The sequence below is a fragment of the Mus pahari genome, chromosome 1, assembly GCF_900095145.1.
Source record: "Mus pahari chromosome 1, PAHARI_EIJ_v1.1, whole genome shotgun sequence".
In the NCBI taxonomy this organism is placed as follows: Eukaryota; Metazoa; Chordata; class Mammalia; order Rodentia; family Muridae; genus Mus; species Mus pahari.
In genome coordinates, this window is record NC_034590.1 from 17,453,057 (window position 1) to 17,459,893 (window position 6,837).

The 6,837-nt window shown below is 47.9% G+C and overlaps 1 protein-coding gene across 3 annotated transcripts in view; it reads left to right on the plus strand.

Annotated features, from left to right (window-relative positions):
• Positions 1-321: 321 nt before the first annotated feature.
• The window catches only part of Vrk3 (VRK serine/threonine kinase 3), a 33,033-nt gene continuing 26,517 nt past the window's right edge, over positions 322-6,837 (plus strand). Inside the window, exons 1-2 of one of the 3 annotated variants that reach the window (XM_021203459.1) lie at positions 322-433; positions 5,500-5,561. The gene's annotated coding sequence lies outside the window, so the exon portion shown is untranslated. Of the gene's footprint in view, positions 434-651; positions 678-747; positions 820-5,499; positions 5,562-6,837 lie in introns of those variants that run through there. The other 2 variants (XM_029544486.1, XM_029544490.1) reach the window with 2 other exon arrangements.

Sequence of the window (6,837 nt, forward strand, 5' to 3'; positions counted from 1 at the left end):
TTCTACACCCCGAAAATTCCATGTGGGGGTGACAGCGGGTTGCCATAGATACAGCTTGAAGGCAAAACTGAGATTACAGACAGGGCACAGGAGCAAGGAGAGTTTGGAAATGACAACACGACCTTTGATTGGTGGCTGTCACGTATTTCAGCACGAGGGGCGTCAGATTACCACATGCGCAGTAGGAGGAACCCCCCTCCCCCGCGCCAGAGAAGGCGGAATAACGGCGAGCAGTTAGGGGGCTGGACTAATCAGGCGTGTCGCTCGGGCTTCTGGGAAATGGAGTTTCCAGCAGGGCACAGCGCGTCCGGATGCCCCGTGTTAGAGGAAGTAGGCCGCGTCTGCACGCCGTCGGCGGGGGCCGGCGGGGGATGCGCGCGCAGCCCCTCCTTCGCCCTCCCTCCCCGGAAGTTTCTGCGGGGCAACTGAAAAGGTGAGTCCAAGTTTCTGCTCCGGATCGGAGCGAGAGGCGGCGCCGTGAGATACCCCGGCACCCACGGCTTTCCCTCAGATACCGTGATGAGGAGCCGCTCGGCCCGGCAACCCGTGACGTCACCGCCTGAGGCCGGCCGAGGCTGGGGTTCGGGGGCGGGAAGGGGGAGCACCCCCTTGCTCTGTTTTGCCGGGGAGGTGTTGGGCGGAGCCTGTGAGGGATGTCAGACGCTCCGCCTCCGCGGGTACGTCATCGCTGGTTTCTTTCGGATTGTGGGGCTCCGGTCCAGTCTGCTACGGAGGGAAGTGTCAGTCCCGCGCCTGTGGAGGAGTTTGGCCTCTGGTCCTCTGCTGTGCTGCGTTCTTGCAACAGGAGCATACTCGATGGTACCAAGCTGATGTTCCTAAGTAGGGTAAATGAAGTCAACAAATGGGTGCATAATAAAAGCCGACTGGAGTATCAGTAGTCGGAACTGAATGTGCAGCCTTAGGCAGGAGACCTCAACACTCAAGATCCGAGCACTTACTGTATGCAAGGATCTGCGCAACAGACACTCATTGTATTATATACCTGGACTGCCACCTCCCCAGGAGTAGCTCTAAACTCAGTGTTGTTCTAGCACTTGGGCGGCTGAGTCTGGAGGATTTCCCAGAATAGTGAATTCCAGGACAACCCAGGATGGACTACATAGTGACAGGCACCTCAGTTTAATTAAAGCTGGATGTATATGCTTGGGTAAGCTCGGCACTTAGGAGTTTCAAATGTCGGGGGATCAAAAGTTCAAGGTCAGCCTAGGCTACATGGAACACTTGTCTTAAAAAAAAAAAAAAAAAATCAGCCCTGCCTAAGGACTGGAGAGTAGATTCAATATTTGAGTGCTTACTGTCTTTTGGAGGACTCAAGTTGGTTCCCAGTTCATGACTGCCTGTAACCCTAGTTTTAGGGAACCAGGGCATTGGCCTTCACACGGGTTCACATGCACATATCTGTAGTGAAAATTCTGGAATTTTCATTTCTTTAAAAAACACAGAAATATAAGGATATGCTTTTGTTTCAATCCCAGGGGTGGGCTATGGGGTTGTTTCTCTGCAGCTGACTATGATTTGCCTCGTGCTCCAACAGATCAGGATTTTGTCAGCTGCACATTGTTTCTACAAATGTGTGACGTTTGGAATTCTGGGAACTTCTCAGAGGACATATAAAAATACTAGGGCCTCAACTGGGGACAGTGAGAGTTGTTGGGTGGGGAGTGTTGCAGTTTGTTAGTAGTTGTGCTCAAAGAAGAAATTAGGTTCAGAGTTCTCGATCCTTCTGACCTCCTTTCTCTCCTATCTAGGGATAAGGCGTGAAATGGGAAGGGGGATAAAGGCAGGAAAAACTCACAAAGTAGCAAAGACCTTTTACACATACCCACATGCAAACACACACATACACAGAATTAAAGATCATAAAGACGGATGTTTTTATATTCTGCACAACTAGTTTACATTGTAACGTTGGTTGAAGTGCGAGACAGAAGTTGCAGTTAATGGTGTAATATTTTTCTATGGTGTCTTATCTACATGTTTGCAACTAGAATGTCTTAGCATGAGAGAGGTTTTCTCTACTTGCAATTCAGCCCATGCTTACCTGCCCGAACTCATTTGCTGACGGCTCACCCACAGGACTGTGGCTGTTTGCCATCATCAGAGATGGCGCAGCACTCGTCATGGGCTCTGTTTGTGTATATGGCATGTATTTGCAGGTGCCAGAAGAGGGTGTCAGATCCCCTGGAACTGAAGTTACAGGTGGCGTGAGCCATCCATCAGACTGGGGTGCTGGAGGCTGAATCTGGGTCCTCTGGAAGAAGAGTGCATTCTAAATCCCCGAGACCTCCAGCCCACCCTCAGAACTGACTGTAACTGGATCATTACAACCACTGTTTGGTTAACAAACTACAGTGACAAGGTGTAGAGGCTCATGGTCATTGTGGTTAGGATGTGACTGCAGTAAAGAGGGGAGATGACAGCCTAGGCTGTGATAGGCTGGAAGAGATAGAGGCTACCTGGCGATAGCCTGATGTTGCCTGCTCAGGGCATGCTGAGCATCTGCTTCCAGCTGGGAACCCGCAAGGATATTCTGACCTGGAGCTAAGAAGCCCATGTGTTTTGTTATGTTGACTGTAGAAGTCGGTACCAGGGTGTGCTGGTGTCTTAGTCAGGGTTTCTATTCCTGCATGAAACAACATGAACAAGAAGCAAGTTGGGTAGGAAAGGGCTTATTCAGCTTACACTTCCACATTGCTGGTCATCACTAAAGGAAGTTAGGGCTGGAACTCAAGCAGGTCAGGAAACAGGAGCTGATGCAGAGATGCCATGGAGAGATGTTACTTACTGGCTTGCTTGCCCCTGGCTTGCTCAGCTTGCTTTCTTATAGAACCCAGGTCTACCAGGCCAGGGATGGCACTGTAGGACCCCCCTTGCGAGGAACTCCCTCGGGTCCTCAGGTCACGGGAGTTAGGGTGCCCCAGGAACTCGTCAGACAGGCCTTTTTTTTTTTTTTTTTTTTTTTTTTTTGGTTTTTCGAGACAGGGTTTCTCTGTGTAGCCCTGGCTGTCCTGGAACTCACTTTGTAGACCAGGCTGGCCTCGCACTCAGAAATCCGCCTGCCTCTGCCTCCCGAGTGCTGGGATTAAAGGTGTGTGCCACCACACCTGGCCCCAGACAGGCCTTCTTGATGTAACCACACGAGGCACTTTTATTGGCGGAGCTCCGGGTCGATTCGTATCTCACGAAGGAGACAGAGGAAGTCGACCCTGAAACCCAAAAGCTGGGGTTTTTTAAAAGGGTGAGGGTCGGGGTGTGGGGAGAATTGGCGCGGTTACATGCGATTGGTTCATTTAAACATAGCAAATTAGCAGAAGAGTACGTGCAGACCAAAACGTTTAGAAATTTTAAGGGCCTGCGGTTTATCAGGGGCAGCAGGACACCTGGTTGATGTATGACTCTTATGGGGGCAGTAAACTAGGGGAGACGTCTTCCTGCCAGATGGCTGTGGAGTCAGTCAGCCCTGATAGCTCTAGGGGAGGCGCCTTCCTGCCAAATGGCTAAAGTTAGCCCTGATAGCTCAGTTCCTGCATTCTTTTTCTTATCTTTATGGCCAGGCTTGTATTTCACAGTGTTCAGCCCTGAGTCATACTTTTTTGAAACTTACTCTTTTAATTTTACATTTCCAAGCCTTGAATCTGTATAATTTTCCCTTTCAGCACCACCCACAATGGACCCTCCTTCTTTGATCACTAATTGACAAAATGCCTTACAGCTGGATTTCATGGCCGGAGGCTCTTCCTCAAGGGAGGTTCCTTTCTCTGTGATAACTCCAGCCTGTGTCAAGTTAACACAAAACTAGCCTGTACAATTGACCCCTTGTTAACTTGACACATAAATACATCACTATTAAGCCACAACCCTTACTTTCTTATTCATCCCCAAGATCTAAATAACTTAAAAAGTCCCACAGTCTTTACAAATTCTTACATATTAAAATTTCAATGCCTTTAAAATATCCAATATCTTTTAAATTTTAAAGTCTCTATTTTTTTTTTTTTTTTTTTGGTTTTTCGAGACAGGGCTTTTCTGTNTAGCCCTGGCTGTCNTGGANCTCACTCTGTAGACCAGNCTGGCCTCGAACTCAGAAATCCACCTGCCTCTGCCTCCCAAGTGCTGGGGTTAAAGGCGTGCGCCACCACTGCCCAGCATCAATTCAAAGTCTCTTAACTGTGGGCTCCACTAAAATACTTTCTTCAAGAAGGAAAAAATATATGTAATCCCATTATTTTGGGAGTAAGAACAGGAGGATCAGAAGTACAAGGCTAGCCCGGGCTATGTGAGACCCTATCTCAAAACTAAAATGAAATTTAAGTGAAAGGATGAATGAATAAACATTCAAGTAGCACATGCTTGTCACAGACAGACCTCACTTGGGTCCCTGATCCACGGGCAAAACTCGGGTTCGGTGACAGGTGGGCAAGGAGTCGGCGAAAGTGGGGTGACAAATACGGACACAATGGAGTGTGGTATCTGAATGTAATTTGTCAAATTGAGCATCAAACGTTTTATACTGCAGAAAATAGGGAAATTGGGAGACACATCCTGCAAGGTACAAATGAAGTTAGCAAGGTACAAATGAGGTTACTGGATGCTTAATGACTCTTACACAAAACAGAGGACTGCAAACACAAAGACTGGCAGGAACTGGGCAATAAAACAACTGAGACAAAGTCAGCTCTATCTAAGGTCAGCTATGTTCTCAGAAGCCAGGTGTGAGGTCTTTACATTCCCAGGGCAAGGGCTTTCACACCCAAGTCATGGTTCTAATTAGGGAGTTCCGTTCTAGCTAACCTTCTCATGAATAATGCAATACTCTAAAACCACAGCCCAATCTTCTTCCTAAACCATAGTAAATTCCTGTACATGGGAGTGACTTGGCTTTTATTCTAAGTGATAGTGTGGGGGGACTTTTCTACTAATAAGTAATGTACTCTGCTATACATAACTATAATAAGAATTCTAAACTTACGTTGCTAAGCTTGCTCTGAGATTTCTAACTCTATGTAGTAGATAGTAANGCCTGATTTCTTTCACTATCTCTCTTACAATACTAGAGGCGATTCTGAATGTCATTGAATAGGCAACATTCTTACTGAATTTCAAGCCCATGGTTGGCTCAAGGACTACTTAGGGCATTGATGAAGGCCAGAAAGCAAAGTTTGATTTTGCTTAGGTATTTGGCAAGCCATTGTTTGGAGGAATCTATAATAAAACAATACTGAAAGGAAGCACACAGATCCATTTGCAAGGACAAAATTGGAGCAAAGGTGCTACGGGATGCCACAGTTCCAGGAGACTAAGTTTCCGTGAAACTCTTTGCCTTGGGACTGCATCCAGGCTTTTGGCCTGTCATGCGTGTCACTACTGGAGTGGGTGTAGCACTTGCTGGCCATTTGCCCAGTGCCTGTATCTGTTAGCTAGAACTGTCCACTTGTGGAGTGATCCTCAGTCAGTGTGTCCCTCTTTGTTCCTTTCCAGGCTGTTGTGGAGATGGAGTGTCTAACCCAGTAATCCAAGGAGCAGACCCCGAGTCCTCAAAGGTACCGTTGCCTCTGCCGCCTACTTCCCACCAACAGCCCAGCCCTGCTGTCTCCACTCTTATGGCTGCAGGTGGATTTGTCCTTTGATCCATCAGGGTGTGGCAAGGTGCACCTAGTCAGGCACTTGTTCCTTCCAAGAGGCCATGGTTTCCTCAGTGACTGCTGAGGAAAATGGGCTTAACGTGGGATGACCAAAGTCCACCAGCAAAGCGAGGTGTGGCGGTGACACCAGTTATCCCAGCATCAGCAGAGGACTGGGATTATGCCTCAGGGACCCGTGGAACGGTTAGCTTGACTGATAGGGTCACCTGGGAGACAAGCCTCTGAGCATGCGTGACAGGGGTCAGCTAGGCTACTGTGGCTTCTACCGTGATGAACTGTACCTTTGAACTGGGAGCCTTAACTTGCTTTTGTCCAGATATTTTATCACAGCAAAGAAAGTAATTAAAACACTGTCTCAAACAAAAGACACACATACGCACAGTTTACAGACATAAAACCTCCAGGGGTTTCCAGAGCACTTTTTATATAAGAAGTGAGTCAAGTGGACTCGGTCATTATCCAGCCTCAGCCTACGCTCTTCAGTGCCACGGTGGGAACAGCCCCGAGGCTCCCTGGTGCTGCCTTTGGACAGCTGCCCATCTCCAGTTTTGATTTGGTGGTTCCAGAGTCGCTAGCTAAGCTTCAGCTTTGTCACTACCTAATGGGAGAAGGAGAAAGAGACACGAACAAACAAAACTAAAACCCTCCACAGCGTTTACGCCTTTGGCAGACCCGATGTGGTAGCTCCAATGGGACACATCCTCAACAGGTCCATGTGACTGAATGTGCTTATCCAGCTGTGGTGCTTGCTGTTTGGGGGCCGTGAGCTGTTTGGACATGTAGCAGAGCTGGCAGACAGGCCACATGCTCCCAAGCTTCCGCCCTGAGCTGGGAGCCGAACAACTCCCAGATTTGTTTGTGTTTATTTTTTATGTGTACATAATAGACTGGTTTGGGGTTTTGTTGTTGTTGTTTGCTTGTGTTTTGTTTGTCAGGCTGACACAAGTTAAAGTCAGCTGGGAAGAGGGACCTTCAATTAAGTAAATGCCTCTGTCAGGCCAGGCTGTAGGCAAGTTTGTGGGGTACTTTCTTTTTCTTTTTCTTTTTTTAAAGATTTATTTTATTTATAGAGAACATTGGTGGCACATGTCTTTAATCCCAGCTCTTGGGAGGCAGAGGCAGGCGGATTTCTGAGTTCGAGGCCAGCCTGGTCTACAGAGTGAGTTCCAGGACA